This window comes from Pongo abelii, chromosome 9 (genome assembly GCF_028885655.2).
Source record: "Pongo abelii isolate AG06213 chromosome 9, NHGRI_mPonAbe1-v2.0_pri, whole genome shotgun sequence".
NCBI lineage: Eukaryota > Metazoa > Chordata > Mammalia > Primates > Hominidae > Pongo > Pongo abelii.
The window spans coordinates 66142359-66160675 of NC_071994.2; the positions used below are offsets into that span (position 1 = coordinate 66142359).

The 18317-nt window shown below is 36.4% G+C and overlaps 1 long non-coding RNA gene and 1 pseudogene across 1 annotated transcript in view; both read right to left on the reverse strand.

Annotated features, from left to right (window-relative positions):
• Positions 1-16930, reverse strand: part of LOC134759412 (uncharacterized) — a 61395-nt gene extending 44465 nt beyond the window's left edge. Inside the window, exons 1-3 of the long non-coding RNA XR_010135480.1 lie at positions 16831-16930; positions 14381-14494; positions 11763-11774 (exon numbers count right to left, since the gene is read on the reverse strand). This is a non-coding gene — a long non-coding RNA (uncharacterized LOC134759412). The remainder of the gene's footprint in view (positions 1-11762; positions 11775-14380; positions 14495-16830) is intronic.
• On the reverse strand, positions 1179-3580 carry LOC100442317 (activating transcription factor 7-interacting protein 2-like; annotated as a pseudogene).
• Positions 16931-18317: the final 1387 nt, after the last annotated feature.

Genomic DNA, 18317 nt, shown 5'->3' on the forward strand with positions numbered 1-18317 from the left:
AGCTTATCCATTCTGGTGAGTGCATTGGTAACTCATGGTTTTAATTTACATTCCTCAATTAGTAATGGGCCCAACACCTTTCCATGTGTTCGCTGGTCATTTAGATCTCTTCATTTGTGAAGTGCTTATTCAAGTTGTCTGCCAATGTTTTCTATTTGGCTGTTTGACTTTTCCTTATTGATTTTTAGAAGTTCTTTTTGTTTTCTGAGTATGAGCTCTTTGTTGACTATATGTGTAGCAAATCTTTTCTCCCACTGTCAGCTTACTTTTCATCAAGTCATTGGAAGAACAGAGAGATTCTTGGTTTCAAGGTGGTAAGCATCTATTTTCCATCATAGTTAGCACTTTTTTGATATCCTGCCTAAAAAAAATCTTTTCATACCCCAAAGTTATGAAGATCTTCAGGTTTCTAAGTTGCATTTCTCTAGGATATTATTCATCTAATCTAAATCTAGGTTGTGTTATTAATAATATGCCATTAGTATCATCTTATTATTTTTAGTATCGGCAGAATCTCTAGCAAAGTTGACTTTTCATCCCTGACATTGGATATATGTGTGTCTTCTCCCTTTTCTTCTTTTTTCATGAAATCTTTTAATTTTTATAATTTATTTTTGTTATCCAGCCCAAAATGTCATCTTTTCATAAAATCTTGGTGGAGGTGCACCCCAGGGATGATCTGGCCTCAGTCAAGAGCCAATTTTGTAGTGAGCCAAGATCGCACCACTGCACTCCAGCCTAGGCGACTGAACAAGACTCCGTCTCAAAAAAAAAAAAAAAAAACACTGATTTTTCCTGTAGCTATGCTGACCACAGCAGGTCACTAAAAGCTGATTGTCAATGGAGGAAACAGTGGCTGCTTGTATCCTAGGTCTTCTGATGGAAGCAGCAGTTCCACAATCACCAAAGGTATTGTTCACAACACACCTCAGCAACATGGGTCCATGAGAATGTACGTTTTAGAACTTATCCATTGGAAGGATATATTTAATACATATCAGAAATTCATCAAATTACTGGCCACTTACAACATATAGAAGTGGACTGTTTCTATAGAAAGGGCTTACAATCTGAGCTAACCTTTTACAATGGCAAATAGTATTACAGTGATATTGTAAACAAACAACTCAAATATGGAAAAAATGTAGTACAATACATAATTATTGAAGACCTCTCTTTTAGGTAAGATTTTCAGAAAACCCAGGGACAGATTTGATATCACAGAATGGTCCATAGCATCCAAAAATATCTTTTTATTGGACAGTAAAATAATATTTGTTGGAAACTAAAAACTGAGATAAAGGGCAGGCCTTTGGGAATGGTAAAGCTTTAATTTCTCCAGTCTTCTTCCAAATCAACTTATTATTAGGGTTCTCATAACACAGGAGGAGGTGGTAGCTTTCTACAGGAGCGCACTGGGATTGATTTTGGTTATATTCCCAGTCAGGGCAATGCCCCTGGGTCTCAAAAACCCATTTCACTTTGAGCTCAGGCTTGTGGTGAGGAAGTGTGTCGCAGATTTTATCTACTAATTCAGGTATTAGTGGTGCTGGTTCTGAGAGTGGTGGCAGGTGCTCAAAGGACTCAGGAAACTGGGCTGCATTTTGTGCCAATGAGGTTGTTTCTTTTGAGTTTAAAATAGTTTTCAAAGGTACTCCAGGGTGGATACTGGACTTTCTGTATTGCAGTTGGATAGGCCTTTTTTTGTCAAATCAATTGTAGAATCAAGTTTCCTCTGTACAGCCATAACTTCAGCATTGGGAGAATTGCTGGAATTTCCTGATGTAATTTTTCTGATTATCTGTTGGATTTGATGTAACCGGAGTTGTCAAATTAGGACTTTTCACAGAAATCAACATAAGATCATCATTGTTACTTTCAGAACAGACTCATTTTGATCTGGTGACAAATTAATTTTTTTACTTCCTTTTTCTGAAGGGTTAGAAGGCTCATAATTCACAGAAGACCTTCTTTAAACTGGACTATTAACTGACTCCAGATTCTTTCTTTTCTTTTTTTTTTTTTTTTTGAGACAGAGTCTTGCTCTGTCACCCAGGCTGGAGTACAGTGTTGTGACCTCAGCTCACTGCAACCTCCGCCTCCCAGGTTCAAGTGATTCCCCCACCTCAGCCTCCCAAGTAGCTGGAATTACAGGCACCCACCACCGTGCTTGGCCAATTTTCATATTTTTAGTAGAGACAGGGTTTCACCATATTGGCCAGGCTGGTCTTGAACTCTTGACCTCAAGAGATCCTCCCACCTTGGCCTCCCAAAGTGCTGGGATTATAGGCGTGAGCCACCGTGCCTGGCCCTGACTCCAGATTCTTATCCAAATTCATAATCTCTGAATTTGCAACCTTACAGGCTCCATTACTGGATAACATGTTTGGTTCCAAACAATTCCTTTGACAGAATAATACTGTTTTAATATGTCTTTGGAGTTTTGCTATTTTGGCGAAGAGTTCATCAGCTATTCCTTCATGTTTATTCCTGCACTCTATCTTCCCAGTGCGTTTGTTCAATTCTTTCAGTTTGTTGTCAAATAGTTCGCAATTTATACTATGATCAAATGTCTGACCTGTTCCAGGAACGCTGTTTGCCTTTCCAAACCTACACAAATATTTTCATTAATTTGCTCTGAAGTTTTCATGCATTTAATATTTTCTTTGTTTTCTGAAAACATCCTCGTCTTTTGATAATGGCTGTTGTTATCAGTGTCAAGTGATGACTGCCAAGTTGAATCTGCACTTTCACAATCTGAAATGCTGGAAGGACAGGTTCTACTAGATTCTTCAGTTTTCAAAATGTCATCAGCACAGTTGTTACAAGTGACTGAATTCACCAAGTTAGGTGTTTTCTCAACAGGCACAAAACTTGAGTCTTCTGAACTTAAAATGTTGTCACTTTTTCTTTGATAAAAGGCAAATGTGATTCTGAATTGGAGTTTGTTTCTAAATGGAAAACCATCTGGTCAGTTCTCTTATTATCCACAGTACCGGTTGCTGTAGACTTTGGCATCTGAACACCACAACTCAATAAACTCGGTGGACAGAAACTGGACTTCAGACTACAAGCCCCTTTGTGCTCAAAAAGGGATCCTGTTACATTCGTCTAATATTCAAAATGGTTTTCAGAATGGTCTTTGGAAGTGTTCAGTAAATCTTTTGCCTCTTGTATAAAGACTCTGCTTGGGGAATCTGTTGTTTTACTTGGCTTTTGGTATGGACAAACAACCTGTTCCAATTTTGTTTCTGAATGAATGATTTCTTCTACTGGTTTTCTGCAATTCTGAGAGAATACTTTACTTTTCTCTGGTAACAAATTTTTATTAGAGTCCAATGAGGAAGCACCATTTTCAGAATGTCTACATTTGCTAGTTATGACACTAGGACTGAAATTCTGATTACCGCTTGGAACATTACTCCCAGTTGCTGCTGCTTTCAGTGCTTCAACATGCCTTGACTTATTCGGAATCTCCACTTGCTTCCAGCAACCTGGGGGCATTGTTTTTTTTTTGTTTGTTTGTTTGTTTGTTTTTGGCTTTTAATGTCTTCCCTTTATTTCTATCCGGGCTTGCCATCTTTCATATCCAGCAATGGATCCAAACCAAAAAGAAATCCCTGATTTACCGATATACACCAGTTCTTAAAAAAACACAAATCACTTCCAATAAGGCACTGGCTCATGTATTTCCATTGAAGCAGAAGTCAATCTTAGGATGTAGTCTGTACATGTCTGCAGATAAGATTCATAAGTGCTGAATTCAGTGTAATTAGTCCTTCATTCAGATGCTTAATTGTTGCATTTTCAATTGCTTTCCTGTGATATAACTTATCTTTATCTTGAATCGCCTTCCCCATTAGTTTTGCAAATAGTTATGTTGCAGGTCATTTACTGGCTAGAGCGGTGCCACTCCAGCCACCCGATCCCCACCTTTTCTTCTTAATCCCAATAGAGGTATATCAAGGATGTTTGTCTTTTAAAAGGACTAACTCTGGGTTTGTTGATACTCTCCATTGTATTTTTGTTTCAATTAATTTCTGCTTACATTTATCATTAATTTCCTTCTACTTCATTTGCTATTAATGTGCTGTTATTTTTCTAGCTTCTTGAGAAACGTGCCTGAGTCAATGATTTTTTTAGTTTTTCTTCTTTACTGTGCAGACACACATGTCACACACACATATTTTGATATTTTTATTATTATTCAGCTTAAATATTCTACTGTCCTGTGTGACTTCTTCTTTGACTTATGGGTTATGCTGAAATATATTTCTAAATTTTTAAACATATGAAAAATGTATAATTATGTCTTTGTTATTGATTTCAGGTTTATTGTATAATTGACAGGGAACATTCTCTGTATGATTTCAGTTCTCTGAAATTTGTTGAGATTTGTTTTATGACCCTGCATAAGGTCAATTAGAATATAAATATTTCATGTATACTTGAAAAGAAAAAAATGCATACTCTTAATTTGTTGGGTGGAGTATTTAAAAATATTTATGAGGTCGTTTGCTAATTATGCTATTTAAATGTCTCTATTCCCTTTTTCGCCTATCAAATATCAAGACCAATGTGTCTATCTTCAAGATATTTGTCTATCTTCAAGAGACTCACCTAACACAGAAGGATTCATATAAACTCAAGGTAAAAGGGTAGAAAAAAGTATTTCATGTAAATGGAAACCAAAAACAAGCAGGAGTAGCTATTCTTCTGTCAGACAAAACAGACTTCAAAACAACAACAGTGAAAAAAGACAAAGATGGTCACTATATAATGATAAAAGGATCAATTTAATAAGAAGATATTACAATCCTAAATGTATATGCACCAAACACTGGAGCTCCTAGATTGATAAAACAATTACTACTAGACGTAAGAAATGAGATAAACAGCAAAACAATAATATGGGAGACCTCAATACACCACTGACAGCACTAAACAGATCTTTGAGACAGAAAGTCAACAGAAAACAATGGACTGAAATGACACATTAGAACAAATGGGCTTAATGAATATTTACAGAACACTCTACCTAAGATCTGTAGAATATATATTTTTCTTATCAGCACATGAGACATTCTCCAAGACAGAACATATGATAGGCCATAAAACAAGTCTCAATAAATTTTTTAAAAATCAAAATTAACCGAGTATCTTTTCAGATCACAATGGAATAAAACTGGAAACCAACTTCAAAAGGAACCCTTAAAACTATAAAAATACATGAAAATTAAATAATCTGCTCCTGAATGATATCTAGATTAACAATAAAATCAAGATGAAAATTTAAAAAAAATTTTTAACTAATGATAATAATGAGATAAGTTATTAAAACCTCTGAGATACAGCAAAAGCAGCGCTAAGAGGAAAGTTTATAGTGCTAAATGCCTATATCAAAAAGTCTGAAAGAGTACAAATTGACAACCTGTTTTCACACCTCAAGGAACTGGAGAAACAAGAATAAACTAAACCCAAAGCTAGAAGAAGAAAAGAAATAACAAAAATTAGAGCAGAACTAAATGAAATTTAAACAAAAAAATTCAAAAGATTAATGAAACAAAAAGCTGGTTCTTTGAAAAAATAAATAAAATCAATAGACCACTAGCTAGGTTGACCAAGAAAAGAAGACAGAAGATCCAAATAAGCTCAATTAGAAATGAAACTGGAGACATTGCAACTGATACCACAGAAATACAAAAGATCATTTGAGACTGCTATGAACATCTTCATGTGCACAAACTAAAAAACCTAGAGGAAATGGACAAATTCCTGGGAACATACAACCCTCCTAGATTAAATCTGGAAGAAATAGAAACCTTGAATAGACCAATTACAAGCAGCGAGATTGAATCAGTAATTTTAAAATTGCCAACAACAAAAAAAAGCCCAGGACAGTTGGATTCACGGGTGAATTCTACCAGACATTCAAAGAAGAAGTAGTACCAATTCTACTGAAACTATTCCAGAAATTTCTATTGAGCAAGGAAGAATTCTCCCTAAATCATTCTATAAAGCTAGTATCACCCTGATACCAAAATTAGGAAAGGACACAACAAAAAAAGAAAACTACAAACCAATTTCCCTGATAAATGCAAAAATCCTCAACAAAATATTAGCTAACTGAATCCAACAACATATCAAAAAGATAATTAATCATGATCAAATGGGTTTTATCCCAGGGAAGCAGAGATGGTTTAACATACACAAGTCAATAAATGTGATACATCTCACAAACAGAATTAAAAACAAAAACTATATGATCATCTCAATAGATACAGAAAAATCATTCGGCAAAATCCAGCACCTTTTTATGAAAAAAACTCTCAACAAACTATGCATAGGAAGAACTTACCTCAAAATTTTAAAAGCCATATATGACAAACCCACAGCCAACATCATACTAAATCAGTTAAAGTTTAAAGCATTCCTCCTGAGAACAGGAACAAGACAAGGGTGTCCGCTTTCACTACTCTTATTCAACAGAGTTCTGGAAGTCCTAGCCAGAGCAATTAGGCAAGAGAAAGAAGTAAAGGGCATCTGAAGTTTGAAAAAGAGGAAATCAAACTATTGCTGTTTGCAGATTATACAACTGTATACCTAAAAAATCCTAAAGACTCCTCCAAAGGACTCTCAGATTTGATAAATGAATTCAGGAAAGTCTCAGGTTACAAAATCAATGTACTCAAAACAGTAGCACTGCTATATACCAACAATGACCAAGCTGAGACTCAAATCAAGAACTCAATCCCTTTTACAACAGCTGCAAGAAAAATAAAATACCTAGGAATATACTTAACCAGAGGTGAAAGATCTCTATGAGAAGAACTGCAAAACACTGCTGAAAGAAATCATAGATGACACAAACAAGTGGAAACACATCTCATGCTCATGGATTGGAAGAATCAATATTGTGAAAATGACTCTACTGCCCAAAGCAAACTATAGATTCAATGCAATTCCCATCAAAATACCAACATCATTTTTCACAGAATTAGAAAAAATAATTCCAAAATTCATGTAGAACCAAAAAGAGCCCAAATAGCCAAAGCAATCCTAAGCAAAAAGAACAAACCTGGAGGCATCACATTACTGGACTTCAAATTATACTAAACGGCTATAGTTACGAAAACAACAGAGTACTGGCATAAAAGTAGGCACATAGACCAATGGAACAGAATAGAGAACTGAGAAATAAAGCCTAATACATACAGCCAACTCATCTTTGACAGAACATTAAAAATTATAAATTACGGAATGGATACACTAATAAATGATACTGGGAAAGCTGGCAAGCCACAGGTAGAGGAATGAAACTGGATCCCTATCTCTCACCATATACAAAAATCAACTCAAGATGGATCAAAGACGTAAATATGAGACCTGAAATCATAAAAATTCTACAAGACAACATTGGGAAAACTCTTTTAGACATCAGCCTAGGCAAAGAATTCATGACTATGATCCCAAAAGTGAACGCAACAAAAACAAAAATAAATAAATAAATGGGACCTAATTAAACTAAAAGACTTCTGCACAGCAAAAGAAATCATCAACAGAGTAAACAGACAAACCACAGATTGGGAGAAAATATTTGCAAACTATGCATCCAACAAAGGACTAGTATCCAGAATCTACAAGGAACTCAAATCACAAAGAAAAAAAAAACACATAATTCCATTAAAAAGTAGACAAAGGACATGAATAGCCATTTCTCAAAATAAGATATACAAATGGCCAAAAAACAAGAAAAAATGCTCAACTTCCCTAATCATCAGGAAAAGGCAAATTAAAACTGTAGTGAGATACCACCTTACTCCTGCAAGAATGGTCATTATTAAAAAGTCAAAAAATAATAGATGTTGGCATTGATGTGGGGAAAAGGGAACACTTATACACTGCTGGTGGGGATGTAAATTAATACAACCTCTATCAAAAACAGTATGGATATTCCTTAAAGAGCTAAAAGTAGATCTACCATTCAATCCAGCAATCCCACTACTGGGTATCTACCCAAAGGAAAAGAAGTCATTATTATGAAAAAGACACTCATACACATTTGTTTATAGCAGCACAATTCACAATGACAAAGATGTGGAACCAATCTAGGTGCCCAATGACTAATGAATAAAGAAAATGTGGTATATTTACACTGTGGAATGCTACCTAGCCATTAAAAAGAATAAAATAGGCCGGGCACGGTGGCTTATGCCTATAATCCCAGCACTTTGGGAGGCCAAGGCGGGCAGATCACAAGGTCAAGAGATCAAGACCATCCTGGCTAACATGGTGAAACCTTGTTTCTACTAAAAATACAAAAATTAGCTGGGCGTGGTGGCGTGTGTCTTTAGTCCCAGCTACTCAGGAGACTGAGGCAGGAAAATCACTTGAACCCAGGAGGCGGAGGTTGCAGGGAGCCAAGATTGTGCCACTGCACTCCAGCCTGATGACAGAGCCAGACTCCATCTCAAAAATAAATAAATAAATAAACAAATAAAATAAAATAATGTCTTTTATAACAACTAGGATGGAGCTGGAGGCCATTATTCTATGTGAAATAACACAGGAGTGGAAAACCAAAAACCATGTGTTTTCACTTATAAGTGGGAGCTAAGCTATGAGTACACAAAGGCATAAGAAGTGACATAATGGACTTTAGAGACTTAGAAGGGGAAGAGTGGGAGGGTGGCTAGGGACAAAAAAAAAAAGTATGCATTAGGTACAATGTACACTACTCAGGTGATGGGTGCACTAAAACCTCAGAATTCACCACTATATAATTCATCCATGTAAAAAAACCACTTGTACCCCAAAAGCTATTGAAATACAAACACAAAACAAAGAAATAAAGAAATGTGCTGTTTTTAGAAGTACTGTGAGGTGCTCTGTTCCTTAAACACTACTGTGTTGTCATTCTTTCTTTTATAAACTGGAATGTGTTTGAATGTCAATTCAATTAGTAAATGTATAAGTGCTGTCTTCATAAACCATGCTTTGACATTTAATATGCCAAACATGACCATTTTATGAGCAAACCAAGTTATCCATAATACATTTTTATGTTCTGCAGCTATCAAGATGGCTTCAGATTTATAGAGTGCTAAAAATGTAACTATATCATAAATATCAATTTTCTCTAAAATTGTCTTTTTTAAATAAAACAGAAAAAATGATATTTCTGACAATGCCTCTGTTCCAATAGATCTAAAATTCTTGAAAAATTGAAATTCCTCAAATATTGAGGGTTCTTGTGCAGCTCTGTACAATCACACATAGCAAAATGTGTCTTCAATTGTGCACTTTTCTGGGAAGCTTGTGGAGTCATTCATATATGCATGGGATTGGGGAAGATAAGCCCACTAACAAATTTTAACTAGCTCTACAGAGCAGTTCTGAGACAAGACCTTGCTGTTGATGAGATGAGGCAGTCTGAGAGTCTGGGCCTCCCTGTGGTCATGCTGGAGCTCTGAGGGAGAAGTAATTATTTTACCATGTAGGGAGGAATAGAGGGATCTGTGGGTGGGAGATGGCTGAAAGCTCACACTCTGCAAATCTCTTTCATCCTCTATGCCAGGACTGTGGATGAGAACAGACATTTCAGGTCCTGAAAGCCTTCCCTGGTCCCTTAGAAATCCAAACTGAGTGAGAGGTTGACAGGAGCTTCTGAAAACTTGTAGTATCTCTGAATGAGAGGCACCAATGGGCCAGACAGGGAAGGACAGAAAACATTCTTTAAGGGCAAGAAAGAGGACAGGCAATGCTGGATTCAAGAGCAGTTAATGGCTCAGGCAGTCACACCTCAAACACAGTGAATGGGTTTGGAGTGGTGGGGAGGAGGTAGAGCAATGACAGAAATCAGTGAGATCAGTGAGATCAAATGGAAAGCCAAAAATGAACTCAAGTGCATATGGGAATTTAGCTCACAGCAGAGGTCGTTTTTCAAGTGAGTGAGCGAACTGATTATTCAATAAACTATATTGGTACAAAACACTAACACTGGGCCAAAATGAAGTCAGGTTTATACCATGCAGAAAAATATGTATCAGATGAGTTCAAGATTTAAATGTGAATGTGTTTTATAAAAAAAGCATAAATGATTACCAAGGTGATAGATACATTAATTAGTTCGGTTGTGGCAATCATTTCACAAGTATATGTTGTATATGTGTATCAGAACATCACATCGTACACCTCAAATATATAATTTTTATTTGTCAGTTGGACCTGAATAAAGCTGGGGAAAATAACCATTAAAAAATGCAGGAAAAGATGACAGTATATGGGCACGTTTATAAAACTTTGTTATCCAAAACCTACATAAGTGAACAAACCTACATAAGTGAACAAACCCACGTAAGTGAAGTAAATAGCAAATATACCATCAACATTGAAACTGTAAGGATCTCAGTCTCACACCGCAAAGAACTATTATCCTGCAACTGAAATTAAAATTATTTGACTCTAGGAGTTGACAAAGAGAATGCAAAACACGACCATGAATACTAAAAGGAAAAAATTATTTAAAATCTTACTGATACCCACCCTACCACACAAATGGGAGTAAGAGGAACCAGGGCTAAAATGGGGCCGAGGAAAAATATGGAATATCCCACAGAAAACTACCTTTCCCCAGCTCAAATAACTTCCTGAGCACAGCATGAGAGCGAAACAAGAGAAGATGCCCCTAAGGATAAGGCAAGAGGCCTAGTTGGGTGGGAGGAAAAATAACAAGCCTTTTCAAACCAAAAGCCAGGAATCTCTAAGATTTTATGCAAAGATGACTAGCTCACTCCAAAATAGAAGAACATAGCACGGGACAGAATCTGGCCTCAAGTCAGCACGGTTACCCAGAGCAATGAATCCTTGTAAGCCTTTAAGTGTTGTAACTAAAGCTAACATAATTACAAAATACAAGGTGAAATGTGTAATTCTTGACATAAAAGGCACGTTAGAAAAAGGTATGTATTATAAGCTGAAACAAAAATCCCAGATTATACCAACAAAATCTTACAAGTGGGGATGCGTGAGGAAGTATGTGTACTAATTTTTTTATATTTCATGGGAGATGGGGCTGTCTGCAGATATTGTTTAATCTATAAAGTTGATAATCTAAGACTAACAGCACAGTCATGTGTCACTTAACAGGGATATGTTCTGAGAAATGTTTTGTTAGGGGATGTCATCATTGTGTGAGCATCACAGAGTGTACTTTCCCTAAACGTAGATGATATAGCCTACTTCACACCTAGGCTATACAGTAGCCTAGTGCTCCCAGGCTACAAACCTGTACAGCATGTTACTGTACTGAATACTATAGGCAATTGGAATGCAATAGTAAGCATTTGTGTATTTAAACATACGAAAGGTACAGTAAGAATACAGTATAAAAGATTTTTTTAAATGGTACCACCTGTATAGGGCACTTACCATGAATAGGGCTTGCAGGACAGGAAGCTGCTCTGAATGAATCAGTGAGTAGTGAGGGGATGTGAAGGCCTAGGACATTACTCTACACTACTGTAGACTTTATTAACACTGTATACTTAGGCTACACTACATTTATTTTTTAAATAAAGTAATTGAGCTACAGTGTTACAACAGCTATAGTGTCACTAGGTGATAGGAATTTTTCAGTTCCATTGTAATCTTATGGAACCACCACTGTATATGCAGCCTACCACTGACTGAAATATCATTATAAGGAACATGGAACATGGCTATTATGTTTAATTATGTTAAGTATATATATGCAGACTTACCAAGTAGTAGAGCTGAATACCATCCAAATTAATGAAGCAGAAAAGATAAAAAAGCAAACAAACATGCAACAATAGAATACTAGAAAATAGCAAGAAAGAATTAGAAAAAAGCAGAAAATAGAAATTAGATGACAGATAAAAACTAAACACATCTATTACAACAGTAAATGTTAACATGAAAAGTTAACCTAATGCATAAAAAGAATTCTCAGATTAGATTTAATATGAACTAAATCTAGCCGTAAATGCTCTATAGAAAAACAACACAACTTTTACTAGATAGCTTTCATTTGCTTTCCGGATCTACTCTGTTACACTCCACAGCTTTGTGAACCAGGAGGCCAACCAATACCAGTGTATTCCCACATGGCCTTGCCTCCAGCTTCCAGCTGGGTTTGGTCATAGGAAGCACCAGCCTGAGGTCTGAGAGAGGGAGGGAGGGAAGGAGGGAGGAGAGTGAGTGGGGCATTATCTCCCTGGCTCCCTTGTGCAGAATCACCACAGTGGGCTGCCTCCCGCCTCCAAGGGCCACAGCTGCCGTTAGGCAGCACCTTCTCTTCAGGCTCTGTCAGGCAAAGAATGGGTGGTAATGTTGCCCAATGGTTAAGTCCAAGGGTGCTATGCTGTCCCTGTGGTTTCTCCACACCCTTGCTCACACCTCTCTAAACAGTCCCTTTATTAAATTGTCGTCAAGTTACCTAATTTGAGCATGGCATCTGTTTCCTGCCAGGACCTTGACTTATACACACCCAAACAAAATTACTCATAAAGCTGAAAGTAAAAGAATAGGAAAGGAATACTAGGAAAATTTAAAAACAAAAACAAAAAGTCAGGGTTTGTCTTCCTCAGAAAATGCTGAGTTCAAAAAAAGGTTATTAAATGGGATTTAAAAGATCACATTATACTGATGAAGGGTAAGATCCACATTGACATAAAATTATCTTGAAGCTATATGTGGTAAATTACACAGAATTAAAACATACGAAGCCAAAAAATTACCGGAAATGCAAAGTAAAAGGAGGCCAAATTCCAATAGCAATGAGATATTTTAATACAGCTTTCTCAGTCTTTAAAGATCAAGTTAAACATTAGTGGGAAAATTAGTAGAATCTGAACAAACTCTGCGATTTAGATAACAGAATTGTACCCATGTTAAGTTCTTAGTTTTTTTCATATATACTGCAGTTATGCTGATTAACATTCAGGAAAGGTAGGCAAAGGGGGAACTATCTGTACTAGGTAAGTGTGGGGAAATTGTACTATTTTTGCAAACTTTTCTTTAAATCTAAAGTTATTCCAAAATAGAACATTTAGAAAAATACCAAGTTAATAAAAGATAGAAATATATAAAATCTGAATGATGTAATTAACAATATTGACCCAAGAACAGAAACTACTCTTTTCTTCTCATGTAGTCATAAAATGCAAACATTCTCTCTACCTTAAACAAAAATAAACTCAAAAATTCTAAAAAGTAAAAGCATCAGACCACATTATTAACCACAATCCAAAATTAAGTAGAAACAAACCGAAATCCTTGACCATTTTTAAACTTTAAAACTTTCTCTAAGACCCTACATAACTCCTAAGTTTAAGAGGAAACTAAAACTACAATTGCAGGAAGTAGCAGCTAATGCTGGTTGCATTTTCAATAACCATTTTTTCTTTCTTCCTTTCTTATTTCAAATTTTACCTGATTTTTAAAAATATTCCCTCTTCTCCAAGAAGCTATCTGTTTCAGGTGAGGTAGGTTCCACTCCTGCTTCTAGGGAGTAGAATCTTGTTTGGTCTGAATCAAATCATAGCAGTCTCACTCCTACCACTAGTGATCAGAAATGGTCACATGAAACATCCTGACAAATGAACTTTGAAGGAAAGTCAGATGAAAGTCTTCTTGCAAAAGGTTTACTTCAATGCTAAAAAGAAACTGTCCCCTTTCTGCATCTGAAAATTGTTATGGGCATGTAACACTCAAAGCTGCACCTTACCACCATGAAGGAAACTTACTTAAGAACAATCCCCATATAATAAAGATGGCAGAACAGAATGATCAGAATAATGTGGGTCATTGATGGTATCATTGAACTGCTGAATAAACCAGCCCTGAAACCCTCCTACCTCAAACTTCTTAGGAAAAAAAACTCTTCAAGGCAATTGTCAGTTTTCTGTTATTTGCTACAGAAAGAATCCTAACTGATGTATAAAATATCTGGAATGTAATAAAAAAAGAAAGTAATTATATATTCAACCCTGTAGGGTCCAGCCAAAGCATTATTCAGAGGAAAAGTCATTCCCTTTCATCTCCTTCATTCCCAATATATATACTCTCTCTGATACATTAGGCATTTAAATCAGGAAGCTGGAGAAAAGAAAGGCAATATAATGTCAAGGAAAGTAGAAAAAATAATTTAAAAATTCAATGTTTTTTCTGTTGCCAACTTAACTCTGCATATAGGCCTACAACCTCCTTTAAAGTAGAGCATTTTCTCCTTCTCAGCTTCTCTATCATCTCTTAAGTTCAGCTTCAGATTTTGTCGCCCTTCTCATAGTGCCAAGGCAGGGAGGGTAAATAGCAAGCCACTTAGCTTCCTACTACTTCTAGGAAGGTAAGCACTTACCAGGTCACTGCTATATCTTGCTCGTCAAACCAGTCTATCTGGCTCAGATAATCAAGAGCTGACTGTGATGCTAAAGTTCTTGATATACAGGAAGGTAGGATCTCAGCTCAAATACTGTAAAACAAGAGCATCAGATGGCACAGATGGGACTCTCTAGAATGGAGTAAGAGAAACACATGCCAAGCCAAAACAAACATATCCCCATAACTTCTCTGATAAGGATGTTCATCTGTTCCTTAGTGAGGAACCAGTAGATGTTTTCCTCAGAACACTTTCTAGGTCATTTATAATTGGCTGCATATATTTTTGCTGAGGTTAAGGTAGAATGAACTATATCTAATTCTCATTCTAGAGCATGAATTCAGAAATTCTCCTGAAATCCTTTTGTCAATCTATTTAGATCTTACATTAAAATGCTATTTAATTAAAGACATATGTTTGGACTTGGAAAGCCAAATCTCACTATAATAAACAATGTTCTGATCACCAAATGGGCAAAAACAAATAAGCAGATCCGCTACATCATTATCATCATCATCATCACCACAACAATAATAATAGTAGATAACCCTTACTGGGCACATAAACCCTTATTTGCCATATGACAGAAACTACACTAAGCATTTCACATGCATCACTTCATTTAATTCTGAAAGATGAGGAAGTAGAAAGTGGAATTCAAACTCAAGTTTGTCTGCTGCCAAAACCCACATTTAACCATAACAATAAAGTAACCAAACCAGGCTTTTCTTTTTTCTATCTGATGCTGCTAATATTACACTTTCACAGTGGTTCTACATTCATACTCGTAACAAGCCAGTGAAGGAAGAATTATCCCCATCTTACAGATGAGCCTCAAAGATATGAATAATATTCACAGATCATGTACTGATTAAGTGGTAGAACCAGTACATGGTCTTCCTTCCTTATCCTCTAAAGCCCAGGCTTTTTCCATGCAGTATCTTGTCATGCAAGCCATTCCTCACTTGACTATCAGGTGAACAAGGAAGGTAAGAAATTGTCCCCTGGGATCAACATGGAACTTTTCCCTCTCTGCCTCTTTTTCGCATCCCTGGAAACAAAGCAGTTCTGTGCCCTTCACTATTCATTGCTCACCTTCATTATCTTCAGGCAATTTTTTTATCTTGATGATTTTTTTTTCTTTTCCATTTTCTTATCAAGGGTTTGTACACAGGCTATAATTGTGTCACTCAAGATGACAGCCACTTTGGAAGTTTTCCATGCATTAGCACACTATTTAGGAAATAATCAACAGGCCCCAAGAAAAGCATAAATTTTAGCCAAAGCCATTGTTTGGATAGGCAGTTTCCAAGAAGTCAGAGAACTTTTTCAGAAATTCTCCAGTCCTTTATGAAAGCAGGCTAGAGCAGAGATAAATGCCTTCCCTTCTTTCTACTAAATATTGGAAAAGATACTATTTTCCGAGTCTCCTTCCCCAGCTGAAAGAGTACTAGCCATTACCAAGTGAGGAAGAAGTAAGTCCTGCATCTCTCTCTGTAATATAGCATGATACAAGAAAGAAAGATGTACAAAATATAAAACGTTGTCAAAAAAGTTAAAATCTCAACAAAATGACAGATATCTCAAAAATGCGTGTTATCAGTATCTCTTACAAAAACTTTTTGAAATTCCCTAATGCAGGACTATTAGGTTTCCCTCACTTCCTCTGAGTATCATGAGCTCTTTCCTACCTAAGTACCAAAACACCAACTTCTCTCTTGCTAACCATAAGCCAGTTCTCAGAGGAGATCTTGCACTATACTTGTGCATTAAAAAAATAAAGGCCATGATTTTCAGGGGCTAAAGACCTAGGATATGGTGGTGGTCACCGAACTTCTGATTGGTAAGCACTTCCCTCCTTTCTTCCATAGTAAGCAGAAAAGTCTTATTTTAAATTCTGCGGCCATGGTATTATTTTGTACAGTAAGTCAAGCCCAGAAGAACATCTTTAAAAACTAAGTGGTGCCCCTACTTCTGGCAATGGCACACTAGGTTGTTTGAGTCCAAATCTTTCTCTAAAAACAATAGAACAATCTAAACAAAATATTTTAAAAATCTGTTTGGAGGCATAGTAAAACTGCTATGATTATAAAAATTTTAGGGAATGGTAAGAAGAAAATGGAGAAATACAAGAGGTTAGCTTAGCATTTGAGGCTTCCCAAGAGTTAAGTGCCAATTCTAAATGTAAAAGCAATGGTAGAGAGGCTAAGAAACTGAGTGACGTTTTCAGAAACCACAGAGCTAGAGTGACAAAAAATAAAGTTCATGGTCTTCCAAGAAGAAGGGATTCAGTAAACCCAAAAGGCTTTTGGTTGGTACCCCAAAAGACTGAAACTTTGGAGAAAATGTCAACAAGAAATAAATAATGCTCATAAAGACATACCTGAAATCGGGCAATTTACAAAAGAAAGAGGTTTAATTGGACTTACAGTTCCAAGTGGCTGGGGAAGCCTCACAATTTTGGCAGAAGGCAAGGAGGAGGAACAAGTCCTGTGTTACATGGATGGCAGCAGGCAAAGAGAGAATGAGGAAGGCACAAAAGCAGAAACCCCTAATAAAACCATCAGATCTCATGAGACTTACTCACTACCACAAGAACAGTATGGGGGAAACTGCCCCCATGATTCAATTATCTCCCACAGGGTCCCTCCCACAACACATGGGAATTATGGGAGTACAATTCAAATTAGATTTGGGTGGGGACAAAGAGCCAAATCATATCAACATGTATATGAAAATATCATGTTGCACACCTTAAATATATAGAATAAAAAATAAATTTTAAAAAACATCCTGGCCGGGCATGGCGGCTCATGCCTGTAATCCCAGCACTTTGGGAGGCGGAGGCGGGCAGATCACGAGGTCAGGAGATGGAGACCATCCTGGCTAACATGGTGAAACCCCGTCTCTACTAAAAATACAAAAACTTAGCCGGGCATGGTGGCAGGCACCTATAGTCCCAGCTACTCGGGAGACTGAGGCAGGAGAATGGCATGACCTGGGAGGCGGAGCTTGCAGTGAGCTGAGATCGCACCACTGCACTCCAGCCTGGGTGACAGAGCGAGACTCTGTCTCAAAAAAAAAAAAGATCCTGACATTAGAGTTATCCCACACGGATTTTAAAATAATTATTTTAATAAATGTAAAGGTTAAATATCAAAATAGAAAAATTTTGGCAGAAAAACTATCAAAAAGAATTAAATGGAGATTATAGAATTAAAAATTCCAATAATTGAAATGAAGAATGTAATGGATATATTTAGCAGCATATTATAGATAGATGAGAGGGAATTGGTGAACTAAAAGAAAATACAGTTGACTCTTCATACGCATGGGTTCTGCATTCATACAGTCAACCAACCACAGACTGAAAATATTCAAACCAAAATTGCATCTATACTGAACATGTACAGACTTTTCTTCTTGTTAGTATTTCCTAAACAATTTAGAGTAACAAGTATTTGCATTACATTTACAATGTCTTATGTATTTTAAGTAATCTAGAGATAATATAAAGTACACAGGAGGACAATCCCAAAATAGCAGTCAAGTTACATGCAAATGTGACACCATTTCATCTCAGAGGCTTGAGCATCTATGAATTTTGGTATCCACAGAAGGTCCTGGAACAAATCCCCCATGGACACTGGGACAACACATACAGAAGGAAGCATAAAAAGACAAAAAAATAAGTAAAGAGCAAATGAAAAGGGAAAATATGTGGATAAATTTAAATCAAAATTGAATTAATGGAACAATAAAAATATCCTATAATGCTTTAAATATATAGAGAATTGTATAATAGTACATAAGAAAGGAGGAGGGTTTAAAGTGTTACATTGGCCAGAAAGTGACAAAAAAGAAATGGATTTTTCTTCTTTATCTCCAGGGTAACCACTTTAAAAGTATATAATGA